Raw genomic sequence first — 8937 nt, forward strand, 5'->3', positions numbered from 1 at the left:
AAAGGAAAAGATCAGAAATAAAAATATTTTACTACAAAAACCGGCAAGTCCGAGTCGGACTCGCGCATTGAGGGGTCCGTACAAAATTTGAAGTACTTTGATTTTTGTGATACCTATGCAACCGAAAAAACGTCAATGAAAACATCACAGGAAATTAAAATATTTATAACTGAGACTATAGTAGAACCTAACTAACTTAGAAAAGTCGAGAACCTCTTGACATTGTCATTTCAAAGTTCAGTATCCCTAAAACGGCTGAACCGATATTTTTCAAGGCTGCAATGCTTTGCACAGCACTGCAAGGAAACTCGGAAAAATCGGCCCATCTGTTTGAAAGCTACGATGTCACAGACAGACAGACATTAGTGTTAAAACCTTTAACACCCCTCTTTCTACGTCGGGGCTTAATAAAACAAACTAAATGATCAATTCGCAGTCTGTCGTTCAGTAAATAATTTGCTCCAATTAATTATTTCAAATAATTTGCGCCGTCAATTATTCGAATAGCTGCTCTATTAGCGGGCCAATTTCAATTAAGTTTGCCCATTTAATTAAATCCATTTGTATGTTTAGGATCCATTTCGTGGCAACTTTATTTTTGTTAGCATTAGATTATGTTAAAATTTGGCAGGAGGCATATTAAAATTTGATTTAAAATAATTCTGCGAATGGCTGGTCGTTCATGGAATATTGATTCAAATAATTCTGCGAATGATCTGGTCGTTCATTGGAATATTTGATTTAAAATAATTCTGCGAATGATCTGGTCGTTCATTGGAATATTTAATTTAAAATAATTCTGCGAATGATCTGGCCGTTCATTGGAATATTTGATTTAAAATAATTCTGTGAATGATCTGGTCGTTCATTGGAATATTTGATTTAAATATATTCTGTGAATGATCTGGTCGTTCATTGGAATATTTGATTTAAAATAATTCTGCGAATGATCTAGCCGTTCATTGGAATATTTGATTTAAAATAATTCTGCGAATGATCTGGTCGTTCATTGGAATATTTAATTTAAAATAATTCTGCGAATGATCTGGTCGTTCATTGGAATATTTGATTTAAAATAATTCTGCGAATGATCTGGTCGTTCATTGGAATATTTGATTTAAAATGCATGTATCATCATCATCATCATCGTCATCATTTGACGACTAGATGGCCGAGTGATTAGAGAACATGACTATAAAGCTTGAGGTCCCGGGTTGGATCCCCGGCCGGGGCAGATATTTGTATAAATAATACGAATATTTCTTCTCGGGTCTTGGATGTTTCATATGTATTTATCGCTTATTTTTTGTATTTATCTATATACTCGTAAGTATATCCGTTATCCGTTATCCGGTATCCGTTGCCGAGTAGGTATCCATAGTCCAAGCTTTGCTAAGTTTGGAACTAGGTCTGATTGGTGTCAAGTGTCCCATGATATTTATTTTTTATTCTATTTATCTTAAATATATATATGTATGTATATATAAATATTTCGGGGATCTCGGAAACGGCTCTAACGATTTCGATGAAATTTGGTATCTACATTTCGGGGATGAAAAATCGATCCAGCTTGGTCTTATCTCTGGGAAAACGCTTGTTGTACTAGGAACCACCAGAACCAGAAACTAAGTGTACTGACGACATCGCAAGAGGTGCGGGCTACCGGTGGATGCAAGAAGCACTCAAAACCCGCTCCCGCTCCCGTTCCCGCTGCCGCTCATCACCTCGCCACTCCCTCTAAATGCAGCTCGGTTTGCGCAAACACGTTTTAAGTATTCACTAGCAATGGTTTTGGGTATCGCTCGATTCCACTGCTCGCTCGCCTCAGCAATTCCTGACGCTGCACCAAGTTAGCCCGCAATGAAAGTTTAATGCTGATTTATGTTTGGCTAAGGTGCAACGTTTGAAAGCGTCGGTACTGGAATTTGGAATGAGTTTGTTTTCGCTTAATACTGGAGTCCGCTTGAATTACACCTTGAAGCTGCGAGATAAACCACTGCACAGTTCAAGTCAATAAATAAATATCATGGGACACTTCAAGAGCCGTGGTGGCCAAGTGGTTTGACCTATGGCCTCTCAAGCAGAGGATCGTGGGTTCAAACCCCGGCTCGCACCTCTGAGTTTTTCGAAATTCATGTGCGGAATTAAATTTGAAATTTACCACGAGCTTAACGGTGAAGGAAAACATCGTGAGGAAACCTGTATAACAAACTTGCGAAGCAATTCAACGGTGTGTGTGAAGTTCCCAATCCGCACTGGGCCCGCGTGGGAACTACTGCCCAAGCCCTCTCATTCCGAGAAGACCCTGTGCCCTGCAGTAGGACGTATATAGGCTGGAATGATGATGATGGGACACTTCACACCAATTGACATAGTCCCAAACTAAGCAAAGCTTGTGCTATGGATACTAGGCAACGGATAAACGTACTTATATAGATAAAACTACTTACACTAATTACTTACTTACTACTTATATACTTAAATACATATTAAACATCCAAGACCCGAGAACAAACATTCGTATTATTCATACAAATATCTGCCCCGGCCGGGAATCGAACCCAGGACCTCAAGCTTCATAGTCAGGTTCTTACCCTGGCCAACCGATCATCTAATATCTGTCGTATATGTGAATAAAACCGCGTTAATTAATTAATAATGGTTTTTTATTCACTTAGACACTACGCTTTACAAAGCCAAAATCCAGAGAGAGCGAGAGCCCTCATGAGGGAGCGAGAAGACAATTGTCACATTAACGTTCCGTTCCTCACACTCTCCCCCACCAATCCTTATGCAGAACACTTAATTCCTAGGTGCTACTTTTACAATCTTATTCTAAAGTATCGGAACAAGGTAACATTTGGTTAATATGGCGTTTCCATGTAAGGCCTTCTACATCAATAACATAAGTCACACCAGGTATGGACTCTTGTATAACTAAACCCCGGATCCATGGCCTAGACTCCTTTCTGTAATCTCGAATCATCACTTTTTGTCCGATTTCAAATTTAATTTCCCGTTTCCCTTGGTCCCTCTTATCCACTCTCTCCTGCACTATTTCAACTAGAGGTGGTGGCCGTAATAAGCTAAATCTGTTCCTGATCTCTCTACCAAGCATTAAACGAGCAGGTGAAACCCCCGTTGTACGTTGTGGTGTGCTCCTATAATCAAACAAAAACAAATTGACAGCTGATACCAAACTGTGGCCATTTTGACTTATTTTGTTTATTGCCGATTTAAAAGTTTCCACGAATCTCTCTGCGGCGCCGTTGGTTGCGGGATGATAGGGCGGAGTGAATGTATGCTTAATATGATTAATTTCACAGAATTCTTTAAATTCTTGACTTGTAAATGAGCGGCCATTATCTGTTACTAAGTGTACGGGGTACCCAAATCGTGTACATAATGTTTTTAAAACTTCTATTGTGCGTTTACTTGTGATATTTGTCATTTCAAAAACTTCTGGCCATTTTGAATAGCTATCTACTACCACTAGAAACATTTTATTTTGAAATGGACCTAAAAAATCGGCATGAATTCTGTACCAAGCGGAAGGAGGCAGAGGCCATGGTTTCTGGGTTTTAGATGGTGTTTTACTGTTATTTAAACAAATTATACATTTTTTTGTTATTTCCTCAATTTCTGAATCTAGATTAGGCCACCAAAAATATGACCTCGCAATCTCTTTCATTCTAACGATTCCAAAATGACTCTTATGCAGTTCCGCTAAAACTGCTTCTCGAATGTTACTAGGTATTAATACACGGTACCCCCAAAATAAACAACCCCTATCTAATGTCAACTCATTTTTCCGATTATAGAATGGTAATATTTGTTTGTCTAATTCCTTTTTTTCTTGCCAGCCATCTGTCATAAATCTAATAATTTTGGAAAATATTATATCTTTTTTTGATTCTGTTTGTATTATTTTCCAATCTAATGTTTTCATTTCCGAATCGTTAGTATACACCTCTAGACTAGCGTTTGCATCAATACACAGAGAATGATTTTCTTTATGTTCATTCTTTATTTCAGCTGCTGATCTTGACAGGAAATCGGCTGGATTTTCTGTCGTTTTAATGTGTCTCACTTTGTAATTAAATGCAGACAAAAATATGGCATAATGCTGCAATCTCTTGGCGGCCATCTTTGGAATACTTTTTGTTGGGCCAAAAATCCGCACAAGTGCTGCATTATCTGTCTCTAGTTCAAAATAGCGCCCATAGGTATAATTATAAAATTTTGTTATTCCAAATATGACTGCCATAGCCTCCTTATCTATTGTTGAATATCTACGCTCTATATCACTTAACTTTTTGCTACCAAACGCAATTGGTTTCACAACACCATTTTTGTCTCGATTTGACAGGACTGCAGCAAGACCAGTATCTGACGCATCACATGTTAATATTAATGGCAACTGTGAGTCATAATGTCTTAAATTACTTGCAGATGCCAATTTATTTTTAATAGCTTCAAAAGCTTTGTCACATTCATCTGTCCATATAAATTTATTTTTCTTAGTACAATCATACAAAGGCGTTAGAGTTGTTGCCATATCTTGCAGAAAGCGAGAGTAATAATTAATTTTTCCCAAAAAGGATTTCAGCAAAGACAGGTTTGTTGGTGCTTTAGCCTTAAGCAATGGCTCAATATTAGATTTTATTAAACTGATACCCTTTTTGTTTACATTAAAACCAAACACCTCTAAATTGGTTGTAAACAACTTACATTTTTCCGGCTTTAACTTAAACTCACATTCCTGTAGTTTACTCAAAACTTGACACAATGTATTTTTAGTATGTTCTAATGTTGAACCCTTAATGTATATATTATCAATGAATACAACCGTGTTGGGTATGTTTTTTAACTTTTTTGTCATTAGCCGTTGAAATGCCCCCGGTCCCGAACTAACACCATAAGGCAAGTAGTTATATTTATATGTGCCAACCTCTGTTACAATGGTTGTACAATCTTGGCTCTCAGCACTAAGAGGGGCCTGTAAGTATGCCTCTTTAAGATCTAGTTCGCAGTAATATTCACCATCCCGGAGGGAATTCAAAATGTCATCTACATGGGGCAAAGGGAAATGATCAACCTCTAGATTTGGGTTTACTGTCAATTTATAGTCCCCGCACAGTCTGACTGAACCATCTGGTTTTAATATTGGAACTACTGGTGTACCCCATTCGTTTTGACTGACGGGTGTTATACGTCCATTGTTTAATAATCTAGTAATCTCATTATTTACCTTTTCCCGAAGCGCAAATGGTACCCGCCGAACTGGTAGACACTTAGGCTTTGCCTCTGCTTTTAATTTCAAATTGATAACTTCACCTTTAAAGTTCCCCCAACCCGGCGTGAATACTTCTGCGAACTGGTCTTTTACTGATTGTTGAGCATCTGAAACATTTTCAAGTACATTAGTATGAATATTAACACTATTATCTAAATTTGGGGGCCATAAATTTAATTCATTAAGCCAATCGCGACCTATCACCCGAGGCGCATTATTTTTTACCACAAATAAATTTAATTGTCTGGCTGTTTCTTTGTATTTTACATTTATATCCTTTACTATGCCTAATGGCTTGGTCACACTTTGATCAAAATTTTTAAACAATACATTACAACTTGTCAGGTTAAATGATTTCAAATATTTATTTTTGTCTGACAATGACATGGCTGTGACGTCAGATCCTGTGTCTAATTGAAAAGACACATCTTGACCATTAATATTTAAGGTCAAGAAGTGAGGCGGTATCCTACTTACGCTATTAAATGTATAGGTCTCATATTCTTCATATAATTCCTTAATAGAGCTCACTGCGTCTTCACTTTCATTTTTGTTCTCTGGTTCCACTTCCAGTACATTGGTCTGACGTTGTTTTCTTGGACACATCCTGTAGATGTGCCCTTGTTGGCCGCATTCTGAGCAGAACTTTCTCTTCAGGCTGCATTCTGCTTTTATATGGTTTTGTTTTCCACAGCAGAAACATTGCACATTATTTGACTGGCGGTTATTATTGAACTTATTCTTTTGTCTTGGCACCGGCTTGGCTTTACCCTGACTGTAAAAAATTTCTGTCACTTCACTTGGGCTATCAGAATGTAACAATGCTGCTTCGACAGTTCGTGCTACTTCTATGCATTTTCTAGAGACTGTTCTGTTTCACTTTTCATAAGCTCAAATTTAATTATTTTAGAATGAACACCTTCTATAAATTTTTCCTTTATTTGATCTTCGGCGTCTTTAAAGTTGCATCGTGCTGCTAACTTTCTCAATTCAATGCTGTATTCTAGTATTTTCTCGTTTGGTAACTGATTTCTCTTTCTAAATGCTATTTTTTCTAAAGCTGATGATAACGGTTTAGCGTACTTATCTTTGAGTAATTTACATAGCTCTTCAAATGTCTTCTTTGTTGGTTTTATTGGTGAGCATAAGTATGTTAACGTTTCGAACACTCGTGGAGTTAATTTTGTGATCAACAATGGTATTTTCTTTACTTCTCCTATATCATTTACTAACACGTAGCATTCAAATTGTTCTATGAACACTTCCCACTTTTCTCCATCAAATTGTTTCAGCTCACTTGTCGACATCTTTCCTATATTCGACTGCAGACTTGGAGTAGATTCCTGTTTTTTGTTACTTAGTTTTCTCTTATAGTAATTACTAAGAAGTTTCCTCAAGTTATCTACGCTTGCGCTCGTTTTATAACTTATGTTCTCGTCCTCTAAAATGCTTAGGAGTTCGGGTTTTGTGCACTTATAAATACATGATCGATTTCCTGACTTCACAAGCGCGATGTTGTCTAATCCACTGTCTTCCGCATTAGACCAAGTTAATTTTTCATCTTCCGAACTGATTGAATCAGTCATGACATCCTAAAATGTTGTTATGCCGGTCGGCTTGTACTTGCCAACAAACACAACACAATATGGCGACCCTTGACTTGAAGACTTGAACGAAAATTTCGCCGCGATCTATTCACTGATTTTATGTTCGGGTGCTCTGATTATTATTAGAACTTTGTACTTGGGTTCTATTTCTCGTCGCCAAATGTCGTATATGTGAATAAAACCGCGTTAATTAATTAATAATGGTTTTTTATTCACTTAGACACTACGCTTTACAAGGCCAAAATCCAGAGAGAGCGAGAGCCCTCATGAGGGAGCGAGAAGACAATTGTCACATTAACGTTCCGTTCCTCACATAACATGTTTACACTTTACTATCACGTCGCTGTCATTTCATGTTTTAATTTTAAAATTGAGTTGTGACATGGACGAGGGCACCCTCGAACACATGATCTATAATTACTTCAAAATTGTTACCCCCTCATCAAATTCCAAGTCATCATCATCATCAGCTGGAAGACGTCCACTGCAGAACGTAGGCCTCCCCCTTAGAACGCCACCATGAACGACAACTCGCCACTTGCATCTACCGGTTGCCCGCAAGACAAAGTTAAATAACCTAACCTAACCTACAAACAGTTGGAAAACCCCCGACTTAGTCACTTCAAAGTTCAAAATCTCAAAAACAGCTAAACCGATTTTGATGAAACATGTCTAAGCACCAGCTGGAAAACCTGATTTTAAATAAAAAACTGCATTCAAATGGTTCCACCCGTTTAAGAGCTGCGGTGCCACAGACAGACACACACAAACACACATAGCGGTGAAATTTATAATACCCCTCTTTTTGCGTCGGGGGTTAAAAATATATTTATTCAATTTAAGCTTTAACAAGTAGCACTTATAAAACTTATAAAAGGTCAAAAAATCTAGCACTGCAGCGGTTGGAAAAACCTCTCTTGAGAAACCGGCAAGAAACTCAACGAGTTATTTATTTTTGAAACAGATTTACAACTTCCTCTTTCATGAAACTCCTTGTTTTGTCGAATTAAATTTCTTTATAATATTTTTAATGATAATTATATGTGTTACGGGATATAAACCGTACTTTTACTTTTAATGCTGAGTCAGCGGCCGTTTCAGTTTTGCGGGGACAGACAAAGTCGTGTATGTATTTTAATTCTTGTGTTTTTTTGTGTTTACCTACTGTTTATTGTTATTTTTTTATTTTTGTTGTATTTGTGAGTGTGAATAAAATTGTCTTCTTTCTTTCTTCTTTTTAATTTGTTTCTGATATTTCGACGTTTTCATCATGAGCCTGCCTGTTTGTTATTATCATGATCGGAAACGCATTAAGATTAATCATGGTTAAAATTCAGTTTTAATTACTTTTAGTATTCACCAGCTTTAACTTCGATTTCTTTGTTTCCCAACTCGCTACTCGCTCTGTTAATCAACACCCCCCACTGCCCACATAATGCAAGCTCCTAAAAACTGTTTACAAAGGTTCCGCTAAATATAAAATCCCATTAGCTACCGCAGGAACACTGTCAAGATTTATGTGAGGATTTATTTATATTACTAAGCTAATGTTGCGTTTATGGTAATAATTTTTAACGGTTATTTTACTACGTGAAAGATGGTGTAAATTGGCTTAGTCATGAGGTATATGGAGTTCGGAATTAATGGTTGGTTGTTGCCACTCTCGAAAAATGATTTGTAAATTTTAAAAATCTGGATTGCAACTGGTTTGCAAGTTTTTAAATAAAATACTTTCTTTTACTTTAGACATATAAGTACTTTAGATAATATTGGCATGCAGACATTGTCTTATTAATCAAAAATGGTTTTTTTAGCCGAAACAAATTAAATAAATACCTGTAACAGGAGCAAAAAATTCAAACACAGGTTCTGCTACTCAAATGGAATAACTTTAGTTCTGCAACTTTAAAAAATTAAATAATTTTGTCATTATGACCAAACAAATTAAATGGTATTTTCAATGTACGGCATCCAATTGCCTAAATGAAATCGCCTACAGTGCTTGCCCAATTAAACTTTAAACTATAATAAAAA

General features: G+C 36.7%; 1 long non-coding RNA gene across 1 annotated transcript; it reads right to left on the reverse strand.

Moving 5' to 3' along the window:
- Window positions 1-2648: 2648 nt before the first annotated feature.
- LOC141442146 (uncharacterized) lies at window positions 2649-6149 on the reverse strand. Its single transcript, XR_012452893.1, has 2 exons — window positions 5774-6149; window positions 2649-5403 (listed from the first exon to the last, which is right to left on the reverse strand). It is a non-coding gene; the product is annotated as an uncharacterized lncRNA (long non-coding RNA).
- Between the last annotated feature and the right edge of the window lie 2788 nt (window positions 6150-8937).

This window comes from Choristoneura fumiferana, chromosome 25 (genome assembly GCF_025370935.1).
Source record: "Choristoneura fumiferana chromosome 25, NRCan_CFum_1, whole genome shotgun sequence".
Lineage (NCBI taxonomy): Eukaryota > Metazoa > Arthropoda > Insecta > Lepidoptera > Tortricidae > Choristoneura > Choristoneura fumiferana.